The 23,418-nt window shown below is 41.3% G+C and overlaps 1 protein-coding gene across 8 annotated transcripts in view; it reads left to right on the forward strand.

Annotated features, from left to right (window-relative positions):
* Nucleotides 1-23,418, forward strand: part of TMEM108 (transmembrane protein 108) — a 291,266-nt gene that overhangs the window by 90,359 nt on the left and 177,489 nt on the right. Inside the window, exon 1 of one of the 8 annotated variants that reach the window (XM_070391156.1) lies at nucleotides 20,610-20,690. The exons of the other annotated variants lie outside the window; for them this stretch is intronic. The gene's annotated coding sequence lies outside the window, so the exon portion shown is untranslated. Of the gene's footprint in view, nucleotides 1-20,609; nucleotides 20,691-23,418 lie in introns of those variants that run through there. 8 annotated transcript variants of the gene reach the window in all.

The following is a 23,418-nucleotide window of genomic DNA, read 5'->3' on the forward strand; positions in this document are numbered from 1 at the left end:
AATGTGGTTCTGAGCTATAAGTATAGGTACAAAGGAGTTGTTGATAATAACCCAACCTGGGTGCTTTTACCAGGCCTATGAGTTGATTTTCAGTTGCAGACTCTGCATATTTGTAACCCTCCCACCTCTCAATCTGTCAATTTTGAAAGAATTAGAAAAATAACATTGGTGGTCTTTTAAAAGATAAAATTAGAAAGCACTGTATACTTAATAGAGTTTTTTAACCTATGAAGTGGCATGATATCTTCATCATAAGAACTAAATGTGCCACAGTCTATGAAGCCACTTTGTAAATTATGAACAGCCTTATAAATATATTATAAAATTCTAATTATAAAATGAAAATATATTTTCATGTCCAGTTCTCAACACTTTGCCTTTCTGTCTATTTAGTAATCATATATGCATACAGGTGGCACTGAGGTTGCTTTCAAATTACCTATTGTTTTATTAATATCTATTATACTTATTATTACCTATTTTATTATCCTATTGCTATCTGAATGTTAGACCTCTATGTGGAATTCATCTGTAGTTTGGCATCATTGAGGTTATTATCTAGAAAGGCAGACATGTGGTTTACTGTTACTTTGTAGGACCCTCTCCATTAGTAAAGGGAGCTATGCCTCATCATATCCATTACTGTGTACCGATGCTACAATTAGCTTCTCCATGACTTTATAAAGAACTAGCAGTGGGACGCCAAATGTAGGGACACTTGCTTTAGATTTCCTACTTCAGTCTTCTGGTTTCAGTTTCATTCAATCTATGAGAGACCAAGTAAGTGGGGGGACAGAGAAGGGCTGTTTTGTGAGGATGGATTGAAAAAACACATACACATAAGAATTCTTCAGCCTCAATAAATATTTACTAATAGGATACATGCTCTAAATCATGCATGTCAAACGTGCTGCCTCGTTTATTTGGCCCATGTTAGCCTTTGTGTTTGACATGCTTGCTCTAACTCAATAAAATAGTGAAGAGTTAGTATTTGTTCAGTACCCCTGAAAGAGTACTCTTTAAAATGTAAATAAACATTAGGACTTAGATTCCACTATCAAATCTGAAACCTGGACGTAAATTTTTTCTTAATACTCTTCTGATTAGAAAAGTGATATTTTAATTTTAGAAAATATAGCCAAGCACTGTAAAGAAAATTTAACAACAACAACAACAACAAAAACACACATGGTAATGCAGTAGTTGAGCATCAACCTATAAACCAGGAGGTCACAGTTCGATTCCAGGTAAGGGCACGTGCCCGGGTTTATGGCTTGATCCAGGAGGCAGCCAATGAATGATTCCCTTTCATCATTGATGTTTCTATATCTCTCTCCCTCCCCCTTCCTCTCTGAAATCAATAAAAATACATTTTAAAACCACACCCTATAACCCTAAATCATAGATATCGTTGTTAATCATAATCATAATTAATCACTAAGAATAGCCTTTCAAGCTTTGTTTTATGTGTGCTTATATCTAGACATCTATACCTAGTTGTGTGTATTATTTTTGATTTTCAAAATGGAAATAGTTTTTATTACCTCAGTTAAAAACATTTCTTCATTGTCATATGCACATATGTGAAATATCCATTATTTAGATAAAACATCATTTATCTGTTCCCTATTTTTGGACAATAAGTTGTCTCCAGTGTTTGCTCTCAGATGTAGTGAGCAATGAAAAGAGCCTTGTATGTAACAAATTGGGTGAAAATTGCTAATTATTTTATTATTATGGACAGTGCCTAAAAATGGAGTAGCTGGGTCAAAGGTACTTATCATTCTAAGGATTTTGAAATATACTGCCAGATTGTCCTCCAGAAGAGTGCATTAAGAGCTCCCATTGTCAATCTGTTGTCTTATCAGCCAACCTAGTACTGTTTACTGTAGGCACTGACTCAAAATTATGCTTCCCTCACTCTTCCAGCTTTAGTTAAAGCCTCATCATTTCTTTACTGGTTTACATAAACAGCTTCTCCACGTTTCTCAGACAAGATCTATATTACCGTGGCTCCTCTGTAGTTTTATAGGAACCCACATATCCTAGCATGTATGCAGAGCTTGGTATTTCTTGGCTCTTGGATCCCTTCTTCCACCTTCAGAGCCAGCAATGGTGGGTTGAACCCTCTTTACATTTTGACTCCCCTTCTGTTTCAACCTACCTGCCTCCCCTTCTCCATGCAGGTAGGTTGGAGACTTCTCTGCTTTTCAGGTTCATGTGATTACATTAGGCTCACCCAGATCACCTCTGTCTTAAGGTTGGCGAATAAGTAACTAATTCTATCTGCAATGTCCCTTCACCGCAGGTCCTAGATTAGTGATGTTTGAACAGCCAGGGAACAGGAAACTTGGGGGGCAGGGGAGTAGTAACATCTTTAGAATTCTGGCTGTAGCATTCTTACCCCAGTCTCCCTTGACTTTCTCTCCTGTGCAAGTGGAGGGATAAACTGGGTAGGAATGTGTTCCTCAAAAACCATGGATTATCCTAGGACCTCAGGTTTTGATACCCAAGAAATATTCAAAAGTGCCAAACTAATTTTTCTACCCTGGGCCTCAAGATGCTCTGGACATCCAGAACTAAAGTCAGCCTTTTTCTCTGTTATATCATGTGTACCCATGGACAATGTGTACATAAAGCCCTCCTGGTCTCTGTGGATGGTTGTTAAAGGGGAAAGGACTTTCTGAAGGCATGCTAGTTCAGTTAATTAAACATTTATCAACTATTCTGTAGACAGTGTCATGGGAAATTCTGACCTGAAGGAACTTATAACTCAGTAGGGGTGAATTTCACTTAAGTAAATACTTACAATAAATGCAGAATGTAAAAAGACTGTAGGAATACACACAGTGCTGTCAGAACCCAGAGGAGGAGGCTGGGACCTCCAACTGAGAGAGGTGAAGGTTTAAAAAAAAATGGCATATAGACAGTCCTTGAAGAAATGTGGTGGTTAAGAAATAATTTTACACCCTAGCTGGTTTGGCTCAGTGGATAGAGCATCAGCCTGCGGACTAAAGGGTCCCAGATTCAATTCCAGCCAAGGGCACATGCCCGGGTTGTGGGCTCTATCCCCCCGCAGTAGTGGGTGAGCAGGAGGCAGCCAATCAATGATTCTCTCTCATCATTGATGTTTCTATCTCTCTATCCCTCTCCATTCCTTTCTGAAATCAATAAAAAAAAAGAAAGAATTTTACATATTTACAATCTCCAAAGTACTCTTCTATATGTACTGGATTTCTTTAGTGCCCACATTCCTTTTTGCAACAGGGATTATAACATTTGTGTTATGGATATGGGAGCTAAGGCCAAGAGACTTGCTCTAATCAGATTGCAGTGTTTGACTGAGATTGAACCAGTTTCACCAACTCTAGATGGTGTGTTTTTACTTTACCACATTAAGACAAGCAGAAGGAAGAGAGCAAACCATGTGAAGAGAACTGCATAAGGAAAGGCAGCAAGGTGGGCTAGTATAGTGTGTATAGTAGCTAGCCTCCACTACCCTCCTGTGATCCCCACCTTCTGGGATTCACACCTTGTAGAGTTCCCCAATTGGATAGGCTGGCCTGTGTAGCAACATGATATTACAGAAATAATGACATGTGATTCCGAGACTAGCTCAAAGCAGACATTGTGGCTTGCAGTTGGCATTCCTGTCTCTTGCTCTGAGGGGAAGCAGCTGACATGTCCTAAGAGACAAGAATCTCTTTGGGGTGGTCCACGTGGCAGGCCCACGTGAAACCTGTCTTGGCAGCAGATACTGCTGCCCCAGTCAAGCCTTCAGATGACTGCAGCCTTGGATTTCATCATGACTGCAACCCCAAAGGAGTCTCTGAGCTAGAATCATCCAGGTAAGCTGCTCTCAGATTCCCGACCCACAGAAACTGTGTGAGATGTTTATTGTTGTTTTTAGCCACTAAATTTTAGGCTAACTTGTTTCTCAGTAATAGGTAACTAATGCAGCCTGGGTTTTAGAAGAGTGAGTAATTAATCTTATTTGAATGGTGTTGAACAGATTGTAAAAAAAAAAAATTGCCCTGGAATCTAAGCACCTAATTTTTTATTCTGTAAGCATGAGGGAAACACTGAAGGGCTTTGAGTGCTTGGGAAAATAGACTGTTGTTGGAGAGTTTCTTGCATATGGAGTATTTACAAATTAACTGAATTCCATGCCATTTGGACCTGCAGAGCAGTCACTAAGAGATTAAATGCCCTCCAAATACATCTGTCTCATCTTATTTTGAGTCTGAAAATCTTAAGATCTGTGCCTGACTCTTTTTGCAATCCTAGGAATTATACTTTATTTTTATATTTCTAATTAGTAGAGCACTTCATACTTCCAGCATTCCTACAAGGCTAGCATGAATTCCTGAAAGACAAAATGGCTTTCCCGAAGTGTGTGCTACAGGCAGATCAGTAGGTTACCGCCAGAAGCAAGCGTATGCGGTGCCAAACACAAGCATAGGGAAAAGTGTGTAGGGGGAAAAGTCTTCTCTGAAGCTTCTATTCTCTGGCCTTTTGGTGGAGTCAAATTATGAAAGGGATTTAATTGCCAGCAAAACCTTGACATCAACTCATAGCAACTATGAAAGGGTGATTGCTTGTGATTCACCAGGATGCGTAGGAAGGATCAGGTGACATATCCTGCATCTTTGAGAGTTTATGGGCTTGGAAGCCCTCTACCTAAACTCTGTCAGTGAGTAGCCATGACCTCTAAGCTACAGCCTTCTCGGGAGAGTGATGTTGGTGGAGTGAATGCTTTCCTTTTAAGTGAAGTGAAATCCAGATATAGAAGATGTGGCCTGACATGACCCCCCATCTTAGGATTTTGCTTGAACACTATAAGGGCTAATAGGTCTCCTATGGAGAACTTGTCTCTAAAGATGACCTATCTGTAACATGGGTGCAGGTAGTCATGCAGGTGATTTCAGAGACTTTATCCATGGTTGGTTCTGCTTGAAGCTCAGAGGCCAAATGATACAGTGGAAAGACCAGCAGGCTGGAGAGTTAGGAGATGAAGTGCTAGTTCTCACTGCGCCACTCACTAGTGTGATCTTGGGCAAATGTTGAATCTCCCTGGGTCTCATTTTCCTTGCCCATAAAATGAGGGAGGTTTGGATTAGATGATTCCCAAGGTTCCTTCTAACTACACATCCCATGACTTGTGGTTACTCTTATGGAATCTCTCCATCAAAATTGAGTTACCATGTATCTCTGGGGAGAGTTTAGAGCAGTGGTTCTCAACCTTCTGGCTCTTTAAATACAGTTCCTCATGTTGTGACCCAACCATAAAATTATTTTCATTGCTACTTCATAACTGTAATGTTGCTACTGTTATGAATCGTAATGTAAATACCTGATATGCAGGATGGTCTTAGGCGACCCCTGTGAAAGGGTCGTTCGACCGCCAAAGAGGTCATGACCCACAGGTTGAAAACCACTGGTTTAGAGTGATAAGGTGACTCTATTTCTAAAGGGAATAAGACAAATATTAAACCCAAAAATGTTGCTTGGAAACTTTATACAGTTATTAGACCAGTGCATATCCATTTGCTTAGTTTTCTGTGTAACATGAGTATTCCTTTGTAATTATAAGAATTATTTAATTTCTAAAACTCATAAAGTTTATGGTGGGAAGAATTAGGAAGGCTGCCTACCATTGCATGCATTAGTAATGCATGAGTAAGCAAGTGAGTCTGTGCCATAGATACCATTCAGTGTGTTTTATATTCTGTTTAATAATTGCAGTTTTAACCAAGTAGTATGATTTACAGCATCTTTTTAATACCTTGCAGGATGTACAGCCTCCTGCCTACTAATCAGACTGATCTTAGTTTTGGTGCAACATTAGTATTTAATAGGACACTTGGGAATTGTGATGTGTAGCTATTATATTTTCTTTTATATATTTTCTTTTCAGGATTGGTAAGTGGAGGCAGAGACCCTGACAGAACCCCACAGGGTAACTGAAATCCACTAATTAACCACAAATCCTGTATTTTAGCTTACACTGTGATTGTAACTCTTCTTCACCAAGCCTGACTATTTTGCCTACTTTTTTTCCTCCCTTTTCTGCTCATGCATTCCTTCGAGAATTTGTGAAAATGCAATCAGATGAGCAAGGAGAGAAATGAAAAATAATAGGAAATTAAGGGGGCTAGATGTTGCAAGAACTACATACAATCAAACTCTGGTGATTCTGCAGTTGATTTGAGTGTGGGGAGGGAAGGGAGTGAAGGTGGTGAGCAACTCGCCCAGTTGAGCGTGCAGTCACAGCTAAAGACACTGAGCAGATGGGATGACAAGTAGAAATAAGTAGTTAGTGCTGTGTATGTGAAAGGAAGTATTTCTATATCAGTCCTTCCACTATGGACCCTATTTACACACTCCAGTGTGTTCTTTTTCTTTTTTTTCTAGGCTCCTTTCATTCTAAGGGGATTACATCCTCCATTGCTTTCTGTCCACAAACACTCCAGTGCCATTTGATCAGCATGTTTGTGACATTTCGGGCCGGATCAGGATTTGACCAAACGCTAATGGTCTGAGGAAGTGGTGAGCATTGCTGGGTGACCAGCATCCTGCTCTCACAGAACCAGTGTGTATCCCTTGCTAAGTTATAGAGCAGGGGCGGAGGGATGCTGGGATTCTAGCAGACCTTTTCAAAACTCTAACTTGAAACAGATGCAAACTCTTGAACCTACTGAAGCAAAACTTTGTCTCCTAAGGCTGTGGTTCTTAAACTTGAGTGTGCGTCAAAATCTTCGGGGAGAGGGGAGCTGCTTAAAATCCAGTTGTTGTGCTCCACCCTCAGAGTTTTTGATTCAGTAAGTACGAGATAAAGCCCAATCATTTGCATTTCTAACAAGTTCCCAGGCAATGTGGATGCCGCAGGTCCAGGCACAACATTTTGAGAACCACTGTCCTAAGGTTTTCCCAACCTGGAGCGACCTAAAATCAGACTCCAGTCCCTCTGTTCTTAATCCTGTCACCCCTTTGAGCCAGCTTGGCTCTGACTCACTGCTCCTTGGGTCTATGTGTGCTTACATCCTGTCTTTCAGATCCATAGTGTCCCAGACACCGGAAACTGTGTCTGAACTCTGGGATGCCCAAACAATCTGAATTCCTGAACTCAGTATAAAACCAGAGATTTAGAGCAGAATTAGGATATCCTATGACCTTAGGAACACTGACATTTAATCTAGAAAATAACACTTTTAGGTGGGGAGAATTCTCTCCTTTATCTTTGAGGAATTTAAACTCAAAGTTTAAATTACGTCCTTAAAAAGTAAATGACAGAACTGATATCTCAGCCCAAGGCTCTGGCTTTAATTCCTGACTTTCTTTCAGGAAATCTTTCTCCAGGTTCCATTTTGAGAGTTTTCACCACCCTCTTTCCTTGCTTTTATGTAGCCAAGATTATAAGACTCTCTTTAATTAGGGTTTGAATTATGACTTACATATACATATGTGTGGATTCATTTACATATGAATATACACACAAATGCTCCTTTGTTTTATTTTTTTATTTTTCATATATTTTTATCATTCTGTATAATATACATCTTTGTAAGTTGCCCTAAAGCAGTTTAAGAACAAGGCAAAGAATACATAATACCCCCAGGTATAGTAAACGTGCACCCACATTAGTCATCCACGTGCGGCCTGGACTTTTCTCCATACCTCACATTAAGTCTAAGAAAATGTGTGTCTTTGGTGGCCGTAGACTTACACTAGGTTCCTGCCATACCCTTGACTGCCTTTAGTAAATAAAGTGGAAACTGTCCTTGCTGCGCTGCCCTCCTTCCCTTGTCCCCAGTACCTCTCCGTAAAGAAGACTGGGGCATCCTTTAGTTCTGGTGGGAGACAGCTGGCAGGTCTGCATTGACATATTCACTCTGTTAGAAAATAAGAACAGCCCTGAGGGCTTTGAGAATGTGTCTGCACTGAGTTTATCTACTTTGCCCACATCAATAGCAATGTAGAGGGGTTATTTTTTCCCCTTTACTAAAAAAACAATTCTTTGTCCTCCGTGGGGAGGGCGGGCAAAACAACAAAAATGCTAGCATCTGCTGTTGAAGGCTATAGTGACACATGGAGCTGGACTGCAGAAGAAATGGTGGTGAGAAGCGGGGGAAAGTGGTCATAGGTACCCCCAAGAACAAAATGACTCTAGAGCAGCCATGGGCAAACTACGGCCCGCGGGCCAGATCCAGCCCATTTGAATGAATAAAACTAAAAAAAAAAAAAAAAGACCGTACCCTTTTATGTAATGATGTTTACTTAGAATTTATATTAGTTCACACAAACACTCCATCCATGCTTTTGTTCCGGCCCTCCGGTCCAGTTTAAGAACCCATTGTGGCCCTCAAGTCAAAAAGTTTGCCCACCCCTGCTCTAGAGTCATGTGCACATATGGCTCAGTTGTGTGCAGTTTTCTGCAGTCACCTAGTGTTTTTTTGTGGATGAAATTGCTCATAAGCCAATATAAAACTTGCACTATGCTCAGATTGTTTCCTAATATAGTGATTGCATGAAACAGATTTGTCTTTTCAAAATAAGCATTGTAGCATCACCGACTTTACAAGTCAGTTCTCAGAGGATTCCCCCTTCCCTTTGGGTTTATAACACTTGATTGCCATATGTGAGATGAGGGGGCATCTGAGGATGGCTCTTTTTTTAAAAATCTTCACCCAAAGATATGTTTATTGATTTTAGAGAGAGAGGAGAGAGAAAGACACATCTATGTGAGAAACATTGATTGGTTGCCTCCTGTACGCACCCTGACTAGGGCTTGAACCTGCAACCTAGGTATGTGCCCTGACTGGGAATCTAACCCACAGCCTTTTGGTATACAGGACACCAAACCAAACAAATAAGCCACCTGGCCATGGTCAGGATGGCTCTTTTACATATATTTATTTCCCATATTTTATAATATTTCAGATAATGATTATAAACATAAAGTAATGAGTAAAAATCTCCCATGTATCAAGATGGCCTTGTCAGGATGGCATGTTCTCACCCCATCGCACCCCATCCCTACCTTTGAGCCAAGCCAAGTGGGTTAAGTCACAGATGACTAGATGCTGCTCATCTTCTCCCTGATTATTTTCCTTGACACTAGTCCTAGGAGGGACTTGTTGGAGTAGCTGTGTAGTTTGGTGAGGTATATGCATATACTCATTTGTTGTGCATATCAGGGAAGTTCCCAGGGTCTCATTTGTTGATTTCAGGATATGGCTGTGTGTACTTGACACTGCTCAGCAAATCCTGCATGCAGAATATTTGTGATGGTTAATTTTGGGGTATTTTACCCTTTTCAGCCCACCTTGGGAAAGAAGAGAAAATCTACATGGAGAAAGTAGTTCCATATCTTTGAGCCTGTATTTGCAGGCGAGCCATGGCTGGGAAAAGCATAGTTAAAATTATGTTCCTGGAAGGAGCAACTGGTTATTTTCTACAGGTTGAATCCCTGTCTTCCAATTAGACATGGCAGCTGGATTCTCACGTGTGCATTGAATTACAGAGAGATGAACATTGCATCACTAATATAATTGCTTGGGTAGGTAGTATGCATATAAACATGTAGGAATTTTTAAATATAGATAGAGGAATAAACCATATAGCCCTGGGATTTCGGGCTAGAAGGAAATATGGAGAAAGAGGATGTTTTGTCCCATGCCTCATCTTATAATGAACTAGAGGCCCAATGCACGAAATTCGTGCAAGGGGCTCGGTCCCTGCCGCAGTGGTGGCTGCCTCTGCCTCGACCCCCGCCGCCGCAGCTTCGTCTGGAAGGTCATCCAGTCTAGTTAGCATATTACGTTTTTATTATTATAGATATGGAATCAAGCCTACAGAAGTAGCACTACGTGGACATCCTGGCTTACTTATAACAGAACCGATGTAAACACTAGGGCTCCAGGCTATTCTTTTCCCACCATAGTACTGCTTTTTGTAATTCAGGGAGTTCTGACCACTTAGGAATCCAGGCAGCCCTCATTTTGTTGCTGTTGCTCCTGAACTCGGGTGTTTGCCGCACCTGCTTGATTTGATCCCCCTGCCTGTTTTATTTTTAAAGCTGAGAAAAATGAGGGTGACTTGTATACAGGCCATGGTTACCTCTAGTTAACTTATTTCTGTAGTGACATCCTCTTTTACTTCCATGGATGAAAATATGAATACAAATAATTCTGGTATAAACAAGACAAAAGTGCTGGCTTGCTTCATATGGAGGGAGGCCCATTTCCCAGCAGTTTTGTTTCATTTAGTCAGTGAAGTCCTCAGACATGTTACTGGAGATGCAAGGACCTGTGGGAAAACACCCCAAAAAATGTTAGGAAAAAAATGAAAAACTCCTCAAGGTATTTTTAAAACCAAATGGGAAAAAAATGTCTTATGAAAAATGTTTAGAGTGAAATACAGCATTTAAGATATAAAGTGTTCACATGCTGCCATGTGGCCTTTAACCCTTCAAAATGATTTCTAAAAACCATGTAATTGGAGGCTGTTAATGTGAAATACTGTTTACAGTGTCAGTTTAGTACAATCTCTGTATCCCAAAGACAGGAGGAATAATAATAATAATAATAATAATAATAATAATAATAATAGCAACAACAACAATAACAGCAGCAACAGCAACAGCAGCTAACACTGTGCACTTATGAGGTGCCAGGAACTATTCTGCATGGCTTGTAAGGAATCATTCATTTAATCCTAAGTACAACCCTATGAGGAAAATGCCATTATTATTACTTCATTTGATGGGGGGAAACTGAGGTTCAAAGAGGTGGCTTTACTTGCCTGAATACCACCCAGTTAATAAGTTGAGGAGCTGGGATGCAAATCAAGAGCTGACTGCTTTCAAGCCTATTCTCCTGGTAGAAATAAAGAGAGAAGCTAGACACACCTGCCTCAGGCACGCCTCTCTCCTGAGGCAGCTCACAGCATCCCTCCAAGCAGTTTTGTTATCCATTAAAGGGGAATAAAAATAATACATAATTTTCTTTCTCACAGATTTGTTGTTATAATCTAAGAAAATAGGGGAGGGAAGTAGTGTTCAATGAACTATCTACAATGAGCCAGGGATTGTAGCAGATATATTTCACATAGCATCATTAGTTTTTGCTGTCCCAGCTCTTGTTATTGTGTAATTCTCAAATTCACTGTTGCCACAGAGTCACTGCCATTTTCAGAAGATGGGTTAACTGCCATCTGTTCTCATGTGTGGGTTATTCTCGTTGTCTCTATTGCTTGACTTGTTCAACTGATTTCAGTACACGGGGGTGGGAGATTATTTTTAAGTAATACATGTTATTTGTAGAAAATTTGGGGAAAGGGTTTGAAAAGGTAGTTTACGAGGAGGAAACTCAAAAGGCCACGTCACTAGTAATAAGAGAAATGCAATAATGATATATTATGTATAGCATTTTAGAGAACTCAGTTATGTCAAGTGTTTCAGGGACTGTGGGAACTGTCATGCATTGCAAATAGAAGTATAAGCTGACGTACCATTTTTGAGTGGCATTTGGCACATCATTTCAAATTAGGACACTCATACACCCAGGACCCAGCTGTTACACTCTTGGTGATGTATGAAATATCTTTGTTTTATATATTCTATATAATAAAAGCCTAATACGCTAAGTGTCCAGTCATCCGGTGGGCTGTTCAACCAATCAAAGTGTAATATGCTAATGATATGCTAAGATCGCTCAACTGCTCACTATGACATGCACTGACCACCAGGGGGCAGAATCTCCAACCGTAGGTTAGCTTGCTGCTGGGGTCTGGCCAATTGGGACTGAGCGAGACAGGCCAGACATGCTCTGGAGCCCTCCTGCGGTCCCTCCCTGCTGGCCAACCTCCTACATCCCTCCCCAGCCCCAACCATGAACTGGTGGAGTCCCTTGGCCTGGCCTGCACCCTCTCACAATCCGGGACCCCTGGGGGGATGTCACAGAGCTGGTTTCAACCCTACGGTGGAATAACCGGTTGCTATGACATGCACTGACCACCAGGGGGCAGACGCTCAATGCAGGAGCTTCCCCCTGGTGGTCAGTGCACTCCCACAGGGGGAGTGCCACTCAGCCAGAAGCCAGGCTCACAGCTGGCAAGCTCAGCAGCGGACTGACGGACATCTCCCCGAAGACTACCAGACTATGAGAGGGTGCAGGTCGGGCTGAGGGACCCCCCATGTGTATCCTCTAGTATTCATATATATATATATGTGTGTGTGTGTGTATATATATATATATATATCTTCTACACTAATAAAAGAGAAACATGGTAATTAGCGTACGACCACTACCCTTTTCATTGGCTAATCAGTGAGTATATGCAAATTAACTGTCAGCCAAGATGGCGGCCGGCAGCCAGGCAGCTGGAAGCGAACATGAGGCTTGCTTGCTGTGGACTCCAACGTTCCCCGCCTCACTTGCCAGCCTCTGAGCTACAACTCTAAGCAACTATGTGCTATGTTGCAAATAAGAAGATAATCAAAACCCAGAAACCGGCTTTCATTCAGCCGGGCTTTAGCAACATTGTATCGATGTTTTCAGCAGCAAGGCCTCAGAGCTAAAGCTGGCCCAGAATAAAAAAAAAAAAAAAGAAAACGGAGCGGTTGGAAGCTTCAGTCACTCGCTTCCGGAAAACAGCCCTCAGCCCCTCACCCAGACTGGCCAGGCACCCCAGTGGGGACCCCCACCCTGATCCAGGACACCATTCAGGGCAATCCAGCCGGCTCCCACCCGTGCACCAGGCCTCTATTCTATATAGTAAAAGGGTAATATGCCTCCCGGCACTGGGATCAGTGGAGCAGTGAGGCTCCCGGCACCGGGATCAGCGTGACAGGGGGCAGCGCCCAAACCCCCTGATCGCCCTGCAGCTCTGTGTGTGACAGGGGGTGGGGCCACAACCTCCCTATCTGCCCTGCTCTGTGCCTGATAGGGGGGAGCTCCCCAATCCCCTGATTGCCCTGCGGCTCTGTGTTTGACAGGGTGTGGCGCCTCAACCCGCCCCCCCCACGGGCCCTGCTCTGTGTGTGACAGGGTAGAGACATAACCTCTCCATCGGCCTTGCCCCGAGTGTGACAGTGGTGGTGCCCCAACCCCCTGATCGGCCCTGCTCTGTGGGTGATAGAGGGTGGCGCCCCAACCCCCCTCCACGGGCCTTGCTGTGTGTGTGACAGGGTAGAGCCATAACCTCCCCATTGGCCCTGCCCTGAGTGTAACGGTGCAGCGCCCCAACCCCCTTATCCGCCCTGCTCTGTGTGTGACAGGGGGCGGTGCCCCAACTCCCCTATCGGCCCTACTCTATGAGTGACAGCGGGGAGCTCCTCAACCCCCTGATCGGCCCTCTCTGTGTGTGACAGGGGGCAGCGCCCCAACCCCCTGATCAGCCCTGCTCTGTGCGAGACAGGGGGTGGCACTGCAACCTCCCCATCGACCCTGCCTTGAGTGTGACAGGGGGCGGTGCCCCAACCCCCCAATCGGCCCTACCCTGAGCGTGACTGAGGGTGGCATCGCAACCTCCCGATCCGCCCTGCTCTGTGCATGACGGGGCGGCGCCCCAACTCCCCAATCGGCCCTGCTCTGAGCCTGACCAGGGGCTGCACCTAGGGATTGGGCCTGCCCTCTGCCACCCAGAAGCAGGCCTAAGCCAGCAGGTCATTATCTCCCGAGGGGTCCCAGACTGCGAGAGGGCACAGGCGGGGCTGGGGGACCCCCCCCCCCCCCGAGTGCACAAATTTTTGTGCACCGGGCCTCTAGTATGTGTGTGTGTGTATATATATATATATATATGTATATATGTATGTATATATGTGTATATATGTGTATATATAAACACATACATGTTTACATATATACGTATGTATGTATGTACTACTAATAATAATGGTAATAATAAAAACAGCAACAGCTAACACTCACTGGGCACTTACCAGGTGTCAGGCACTATTCTGTATTGCTTACAGGGAATCATTTATTTATTCCTCAGTACATTAATATTATTCACATAAAACACACCATAATAGTACATAAGTTCACACAGGATTATTGCAGTGATAAGAGGGAGTTTCACAGGCTGGTAGATTACTCTAAGAATGGATCAGAGCATTGGCTGTTGGTCCCAAATAGAACAAGTGAAGTTGGAACTTGGTCTCTTGTACCAGGAAACCATCCCATGTGAGGGACCCAGGGAACCATCCAATGTGAGGGAGTGAATGGCTTTTAATAGGCCAGAGCTGAGCAGTTTCTGATGACTATTCAAAAACAAGTAAATCAATGAACAAACGATAGAGTTCTGAACCTTTATCCCTTGTTTTGTATCTGGATTGTGAACAATCTTTAATAAAGAGTGCACTCCTTTCTGCCAGAGACAGAAAGAGCTTCGCAACGGGAGATAGCAAGTCTATTTAGGCCTCTTACAAAAGCCAAACTTCCCAAGGGAGATGCAGGTCTCAAATCATTGCACTTGGAGCTGAAAATGACAGCATGCTATTGGCTGTTGTTACCATGGTAATCATTGCTGACCTCACAGGTCCTCCCTAATGATTTTCTCAACCTGTTCACTTGTACTGCATGGGCTGTGTGTGTGTGTGTGTGTGTGTGTGTAAGTCTATTTGTTTGCTTGGGGCTGGCTAAGTTGTCATGTTTTACTCTGAATCCAGAGTCAGAAGGCACCAATGCCTTAAAGACTGGTGGGAGTGGATTGGGTCCACTGGGTTTGGAAAAACATCAAAGGTATGAGGAATTCTATAAATCTCTGCAGTTCTCAAAATGTAGTCCTTGAAACCCCTCTTGCTGGCTACTTTGGCTTTTCAACAGCTCCAGCTGCTCTTTAGAGTAATTAGCGAGTGAGTGATGTTTGCAACTCTCCAACCCACCAAACCCCACCAGCTGGTCAGGAGCGGGTAGCTATTTTAAACTACCCTTCTTTAGGGTTTATTATTAAGCTTTTCTGGGGGAAGGAGCAGCATGGACTTGACTCACCAGGTAGTCTGGTCTCTGGGGGTTGGTTGATGAGTGGTTCTCACACTCAGCAGAATATAAGCCCCTGTTTGGGATTCTGATACCTGTTGTCCAGGTGTGGGAATCACTCAGTGGTATAATTTCAAAACTGTCTTAAGACTTTCCAATCCTGAGATTTCCCCAAACCTAAACTGATATTAAAATTTATCAGATTTTTGCTATGTCTCCAATGAAAACAATCTCCCCTACATTAATATATTACTTATGGTCATAGAATATGAGCCTTTACATGGGATTATTCTTTTTAAAAAGGAGGTAAAGAGAATATCTAAAGCAGTGGTTCTCAACCTGTGGGTCTCGACCCCTTTGGCAGTCGAACGACTCTTTCACAGGGGTCACCTCAGACCATCCTGCATATCAGATATTTACATTATGATTCATAACAGTAGCAACATTACAGTTATGAAGTAGCAACAAAAATAATTTTATGGTTGGGTCACAACATGAGGAACTGTATTTAATGGGCCAGAAGGTTGAGAACCACTGATAAAGTTTTGGAGTTAATTTAAGCATTTGTACTAAGTTTTGTGTTTGCAAAATACTTTTTAGTTGCCTCCCATTTATCCTTGTAAGACTAGCCACTCCTACCCCCAATGTGCACCTCAAATTTGCTGAGAAATAAGAATTCAGACCAATAAGTAATCTGCCTTGGACATTGCCCCAAACCATGTTTTTCACTAGTAGAAGAGCTGATACAGATAAGAGGTATTTTATATCTGAAAAGCAGCTCTTCCAGAACCTGCTATGTTCCTTGTGAAATTATAGTGAGACTTCCCCATCCAGGGATCTGCTTCCCACGGATATAAAGGATCGGATGCCAGGGCTTGTCAACTTACCTTATGGGTGGGAGGATTGGACTCTATCATTTTCTAACAGTAGCCTTGATCATGTCAGTAACCTTTCACATAAAATGAAGACACTTGCCGTCCTGTCTCACAGGTGGTTGTATTAAAGGGTAGCATTGATCATTCTTTGCAGCTTCTGAAGGCTTTGGAAATGTGCTAGCTCTATTCACTAAAGTCTGAAGATCCTACATAGGCTGGGAAAAGTGTGTGCATGTGTGTTTTTCCTGAGTCTAGGTGGCCAGGTGTGTCTCTCTCAGGCTTCTCAGCCTGAACAAGCTGTCAGTGTGTATCCCAGAATACCAGATAAGAGGAAAAAGAAAAAATAACATAGAAAAGGAAGGCGGGGGAAAGGCAGGTACTCCACTCCACCTACTCTCCTGCTCCATTCAGCACACTGACTTCATTCAGCAGTTCTTTCCTGCTTTGTATGCAGTGACAGAGCCGCTCATGATAATGCGCATGAGCAGTGGAGTAAGTATAACTTAAAATAAATTCAGATGTAGTTGGCTGCTGCCATCTGACAGAGCCCTGGGTTTCTCTTCAGCAGTGCCATCCATTAGTAACCCGTTAATTCATGGTCCGTAATAATTTCTTCAGGGTAAACCGGAAGTTGACTTAGTTTTATCTATGAAGAAAGGACCCATGGAGCAGATGAATAGTGTAAATATGTTTGCTAGGAAACGTATCAACCTGCTTGACATGCATCTGTTTGCATCCTAACTATATACTGATTTTGAGTGATTCTAGTCATTAAGTAGTCCTACAGGGATTTCCACTTGGTAATATTTTATTATCGTTTAATTTGAATTACTTTAATAAAATTCCACTTCTTCAAAGCTTGTCCATAATTCAATATGTCACACATATATTACTTCCATCAGTATGAATTTGTTGTAAGGTATTATTGTAATTAATTACATACCCTACATCCCTTGGATACCATCTGGTACAATTACATCCTTTGAACAAGACTTTTTAAAAGATATATATTTTTACTGATTTCAGAGAGTAAGGGAGGAGAGAGATATAGAAACATCAATGATGAGAGAGACTCAATTGATCAACTGCCTCCTGCATATGCCACACTGGGGATCGAGCCCACAACCTGGGTTTGTGCCCTGAAGGGAATCGAACCGTGGCTTCATGGTTCATGGGTTGATGCTCAACCACTGAGCCACACCAGCTGGGCATGACTTTTAATTTTTCCTTGGTTTCTTAACATTAAAAATATTTTGATACTTGCCATAACCGGTTTGGCTCAGTGGATAGAGCGTCAGCCTGTGGACTGAAGGGTTCCAGGTTTAATTCCGGTCAAGGGGATGTACCTTGGTTGTGGGCACATCCCCAGTAGGGGGTGTGCAGGAGGCAGCTGATCGATGTTTCTCTCTCATCGATGTTTCTAACTCTCTATCCCTCTCCCTTCCTCTCTGTAAAAAATCATAAAATATATATATATATTTTTAAAAATATCTTGATACTTAAATGGCATCTCTAAGATTCAGATGCAGAGAAGATGTGCCTGTAAGAAGCCAACTAGGGATGGAGGCAATTCATTATCTCCACTATGACTAGATTCCAGGTCAAGGCAGAGGCCAACTTCTTCCCCTAAAACATTGCTTATATATCTGTAATTGCATCAATAAACCTTTATTCATAAAACTTCTGCACTGTGCTTGACCCATAGTGAACATTGATTAAATACTTAATGAATGCAGGTATGAGAGTACATACACCATTGGGATTTTCCCTTGTCTTCCATATATACTGTCTTTTAATATCGAGAAGTCTGTACTATGATGAGAACTCTGCAAGAGGATTGTATTGAAAGCACTACCTGTGTTCATCCCATCCATCCACCTGCCCATCTTTCAAATATTTTGGGGAAACCTATGGAACCAGCCAGACATAGAGAAGAGACTGACAGAGTCCTTGCCACTGTGCATGTCCTATTTAGTGTACAGCCACTCAACTTTTAGTAGCGTGGTTGATACAGCCATTCGCCTCTCACTATACTCAGAGTAGCTATGTGCTTGGTCCAAGCTCTATCCAAGGCATCCTCCTGTGGTTATTACTTTGGGCCTGATTGGGCCACTAGTTACAATAAGGCAGGTGCTGTGGGCATAGCTGATCCCTGCTTTATGTTCCTGTCTTTCGTTTTTCACTTTATGCTATAATTGTGCAACAACGAAGGACTCTCCATTACTAGGGATCTGCAGTTCTCAGTAAATAAATTAGCTTTGTACCAAATGTAATAGCTAATATTTTGAGCATTTGCTCTGTTCATGCCAGACACTCTTCTAAGAACATTTCATATATTCTCTTATTTAATCCTTACAGTATCCATGGAGTGAGTGTTATTATTATTTCCATTTTACAGATAAGGAAACTGAGTCACACAGGAATATATTTGCATAAGATAATTTCACAAAACCAAACCCTTATTCTTCTTAATAGTAAGGCCATTTGGCATCCCTTTTTTTTTCAAGTTGTTTCCATATGTTATTTTACTAAATCTGACAGCCATGTCCATTTGTTTACACTGGAGAAGTGAGGCAAATGAGAGGGAGTCTTTGTTTTCGAGGGCTCCGCAGGTTAAGGGCTGTACAGTCCTAGAACCCAGGCTTCTAAATCCTAGCCCATGACTCTTCCTCAAGAAACATACTGCCTTCTTCCTGCTCATCTGACTAGATCTCTATTGAAGACTGAGCTGCTCAGTCAGTCTGGGAGACTTGGAGTCTGGTGACTTTCCGCAGTTATTGGAAGAACATTAGAAATGTACAGGTTTCATATTCCATTTAGTCTGAGATATAGAGTATTCCCAATAAGCACCAACTCTTAACTTCTCTTTCTGCTCCTTTGTTGGGTTAATATCTGGAATCTGCCCTTAATGGCTCTAGAGTGAAAAGCCAGTTCTTTGAACAAAGAATCGGTACTAATTGCAAAATAAATCACATGGTTTTCTATAACTAAACGGGAAAAGCTCCCATAAATTTATGTGTCATTTTGATTCATTCTTTCTCCTTTACAGTACATTTTCAGGGTCTCAGAGACGCTCCTGTCTGTGAAGGTGCTCATAGAATCATGTTTTACATACAATGAAAATGGAGAGAGCACTTCTTTTGACAGGAAATTTCACTTCTTGTTACTGAAAACCGTCACAACAGTCATTATGTCTGGCTTTTGGAGGTTTCCTGGAGTTAGGGGAACAATAGACAGTTAAAATGGCAATGTCAAGAGAATTCTGGGCTTCTATAATGAATAGCAAGGGAAAATTTTTTTCTTGAGTTTGTAACAAAAAAACTAGGAATATTTGAGAGGTCGGAAAGAATGAGGCAATGAACCTTAATGCTTTTAAAAATGGAGGGTTCTTTTTAATCTTTGGAAGTTGAAAAAATTTAATTTTATGCTATGGTTCCCATTTTCTTGTTACTAAATTAAAAAGGACTAAGGGAAATGTCTCTTCAGCTGCCCCCCAAGAGACACATTTGCCGTTTTCTGTATTTTTACTTGATTAAATATCATTTCCAGTTCTTGGATCCAGTTTATTGTTTTAATTATTTTATGTGTGTAGGGCTTCTGAGGCTTGTGATTTCTAGCTTAGCAGCAGTAGTTATTTCTCTGCTTCCTCCACCTCCCAAAACCCCCAAAATAAGAAAACTCAAGCATTAGGGAGAGGTGTTTATTTTCTATGTATTGAAAAGTGTGTTTTCACATTTTTAATCTTAATTATAGGCTCTAATATTATTTCTTAATTTCTAAAAAAATGTTGATATCTTTACCGTGTCCAGCCTATTAAAAGTACAAGCTTTATAAAGAATTGATGCGGCTTGATTATGTTGCCAGTTGATTTTAGGAGCTAGCATTCGCTGTTGGTCTCTGTTCTGAAAGGGCACGAGGCAAGCATGGAATCCTATCAGCGGAACAGCCCAAGGGCTGAAAAAACTCAGTTTATTCGTGGTCAAGCCCCTCCACCTCTGTGGATTTTCAGACAAAGTGTCTCATTTTAGGGCACCCAAATTATATTATAGACATTATGAGTATTTATTTAGAATTTTTCATGGAGGTAAAAATGTGGATAGCAGCATCATCCATTTGGGAGGGACCATGTTGGTTCCTGATAGAAAAATTACCGAAATGAGTAGGACTCTAAGTTAACACATCTGGCTGCTAGCCTGTTCAATAAATCAGTAAATCAATAGGAGGGTCCTTAATACACAGCATAATGGATGGGTAAACCTGATTTTCCGAATGGAGGTAGATATACTGATAATTCGACTCTTCTTATATGTGAGGATGAGTGACATATGAGGTTCTCTAGGAATTGAAATTTTTCTTGAGTTAGCCCAGAGTGAGTCCCTTAGAACTGTCTACCCTTGGGCCCTTGCCTTGAACCAGGGATATATATATATATTTTTACCTTGGGCAAGAAGAGGCTTCAGTTTGCCCAATAGCTGTGCATGCTACTGGTACATGCCAGTGCCCTGGGAGGCTGACTGGGCAGCTGCCCTTTTCACAGCCCGCCCACCCCTGGGTGTGTTTTAAAAGATAAAGCGAAAAAAGCTTAGCCCCTTTAGAGGGGCTGGAACAGGTAGTCGTTGCTAGGCAAGTTAAAGTAATTCAGTGTCCTTGCCAAACTGTCTGCCGTGCAAATAGGGAACTTTCAGGGAAGGGGCGTGAGATGGTGGTGCATGTTGGTTGCCATAGAAATGTCTCCCTGATTGGAACAAGACCACAGAGTGGAGAGAACAAGACGGCTGCATCCGTGGTTCTTTCTGCTTGGCAAAGGGAGCCCAGAATGGGCGGTGGAGCAGAGGTAAGCCATGGGGAGGAAGAAGCGAATCCCAAGATTCTCTCTAGCATGTGGGAAAGGCTTAAGGACAGTGGATTCTCTGAAGGGAGGAAGGGACTCAGCAGATGAGATCCTGGATGCCCTGGAAACTGTTTCTGAAGCTAAAACAGGAGAAGAAAGAATAGGTTAACTCAGGAAAGTTACCTGATGAACTCTCATGCTATTCAGAAGACCTGAAATTTGTTGGAGAAATTACAATCCAGAGTTAAATCAGGGAGAATTCCATTTAGACTCTGGAATAAACCCAAATTGAAATTAGATGGAGATTTAAAATAGTGACATTTAGTGGGAAAAGATTCTTAATTTGAAGGTGGGTATTTTTAATATAAATATGTGCTAAATTATGTCTATTTTAATTCATAAAACAAAGATAGTGATTAAAGATTTGTTAATGAATTATACTGCTGCACTATCGAGTTCTGTTTTTATAAGGAAAAGAAAACACAGTTGACCAAGCTGCGTGCTGCCAGTATCAAACCTTGGAGACCCTCTCAGCTGGGTTTACTGCCCCATTAGTAAGCACCTTGCACGTCTGGCGGCAGCTTGCAGAATGACAGCTCAGGGCCAAGCAGAAATAAGCAGCTGTTAGCAAATGTTAAACCTGGGGTGTGCTATTTAACTTCTCTATGATTAATCGATTACCAAGCTCTTAAAATGGAGGTGATAGCTAACGCTTGCCTCTCTTAGATGGTGTGAGCATGGATGCTGCCCTCACTAAATATAATTGCTGGGGTGGTATCAAATCTCAAGGTACCTGTGATGACAAAGACAGGCTTAGTTTGTCTTTCAGTAGTGCTTTAGGTCAAAGGTTTTCTGATTTTCAAGTTACAAGCTTAAGAGGAACTTTCTTTAGCTGATAGAGTTTTACTTGTACATATGAAGTATATATAACTTTATTATCATTTGCCATAAATTTGATACAGGTTCAGAGTTTATTTCAAATTGTTTCTTCTTTAGAATATTTACATATATTTATATTTACATATATTTGGAATACATGTAACGGCTTCTTTACTTTATATGTGGTTTCCTTTTATGGTTCATGTAAAAGAAGACTACCAGAATGTGATATTTATTCTCAAATATTTGAATTCTAGTGATGCATTAATACAAAGGATGCCACGGGACCCAGATTAGGGGTCACTGTGTTCTATTTCAGGGCTCACTCTCATGGTCAATTTCTTTGGTCTAGAACTTTAGTATCATTTTTACTTTAGAATTGATGTTAGGCGGTTGACAAAATGAACTGATCTGAGGCAAATTTGTCAACCAAATACCAAATTTTAATTTATTGGAAGATTGTAATTAGAAAGACTGTTTGGACTCTTCAGATGGTATACTTCCTCTAATTTGATTTTGATAGAGACGCCAAAATATATATTACCTATAATGTTCTTTAAAAAAAAAAAGTGATATTCTTATCTAGACTTCTAGAATCTATAGTAGTGCTGTTCAATGAAAATGTTGTGTGAACCTAAAAGATGAGCCTTTTAAAAATATATATATATATTATTTATACATATGAATATATATATATTTATTTTATTTTATTTTATTTTATTTTATTTTATTTTATTTTATTTTATTTTATTTTATTTTATTTTACAGAGAGGAAGGGAGAGGGATAAAGAGTTAGAAACATCGATCAGCTGTCTCCTGCACACCCCCTACTGGGGATGTTCCCGCAACCAAGGTACATGCCCTTGACTGGAATCAAACTTGGGACCTTTCAGTCTGCAGGCCGACGCTCTATCCACTGAGCCAAACTGGTCAGAGCGTAAAAGATGAGCCTTGAATGTAATTTTAAATTTTGTAGTAGCCACTTAAAAAAGTAAAAGGAAATAGGTGAGATTAATTGTAATATATTTTATCTAACCCAATATATAAAAAAATTATCATTTTAACAGTAATATAACTACTTATTGAGATTTTGCATTCTTTTTCCTATTAAGACTTGAAATCCAGTGTATCTTTTACATTTATGGTACATTTCAGTTTGGACACTAAGTTTTCACAAAAAACACATGATCTGTATTTAGATTAAAATTTACAGTTGAAAAAATGGATTTATATACCTGAGTTGTTCCAAACATGCAAATTCGTTTTTCAATAACTGAATCAGTGTCTATTTCTAAATTTAAATTTAACTGTAACTAAAGTTAAATAAAATTTAAAATAAGATAAAACTCAGTTCCTCTGACATACTAGCCATGTTTCAAACACTCAGGAACCACATCGGCTAGTAGTGGCTTCCATATTGGGCGGCATAGAGAGGCCTGCTTTTCTCTGGCTTCTTTCCTTCACTTCCACAAACCTTAGATTGGGAGAGCTGTCTGCTAAATCTGATGGAGAGACGATCTCGCTTTATAAGCATGGAATTATAAGTTTACACTCTTAAAAGGAAACTTCCATTTGAGCTGTGTTAGAGCCTGCCTGGAAAGGAGTTATCTATCTGGTTGACGGTACTGTCTCCACCCTTGTTCCCAACCGCACCCCCTCATTGTCTTTCCAGCAGATAGAAACAGGCCTACCCTGACATTCGCCTCCCTGGGCTCCTCCAGTCCTCTGCTCCGTGCTGGTTCATTTCCATTACATCATTGCATTTCCTGGCTGTAGGCCCCCTTTTATCTTTCTCATTGTTTCATTTTCCACATTGGCTCTAACTTCTGTTTTACCACAGTAAAGGATTCAA

Source organism: Myotis yumanensis, unplaced genomic scaffold (assembly GCF_028538775.1).
Source record: "Myotis yumanensis isolate MYYU_CA2020_CCGP unplaced genomic scaffold, mMyoYum1.0.hap1 SCAF_14, whole genome shotgun sequence".
NCBI classification, from domain to species: domain Eukaryota; kingdom Metazoa; phylum Chordata; class Mammalia; order Chiroptera; family Vespertilionidae; genus Myotis; species Myotis yumanensis.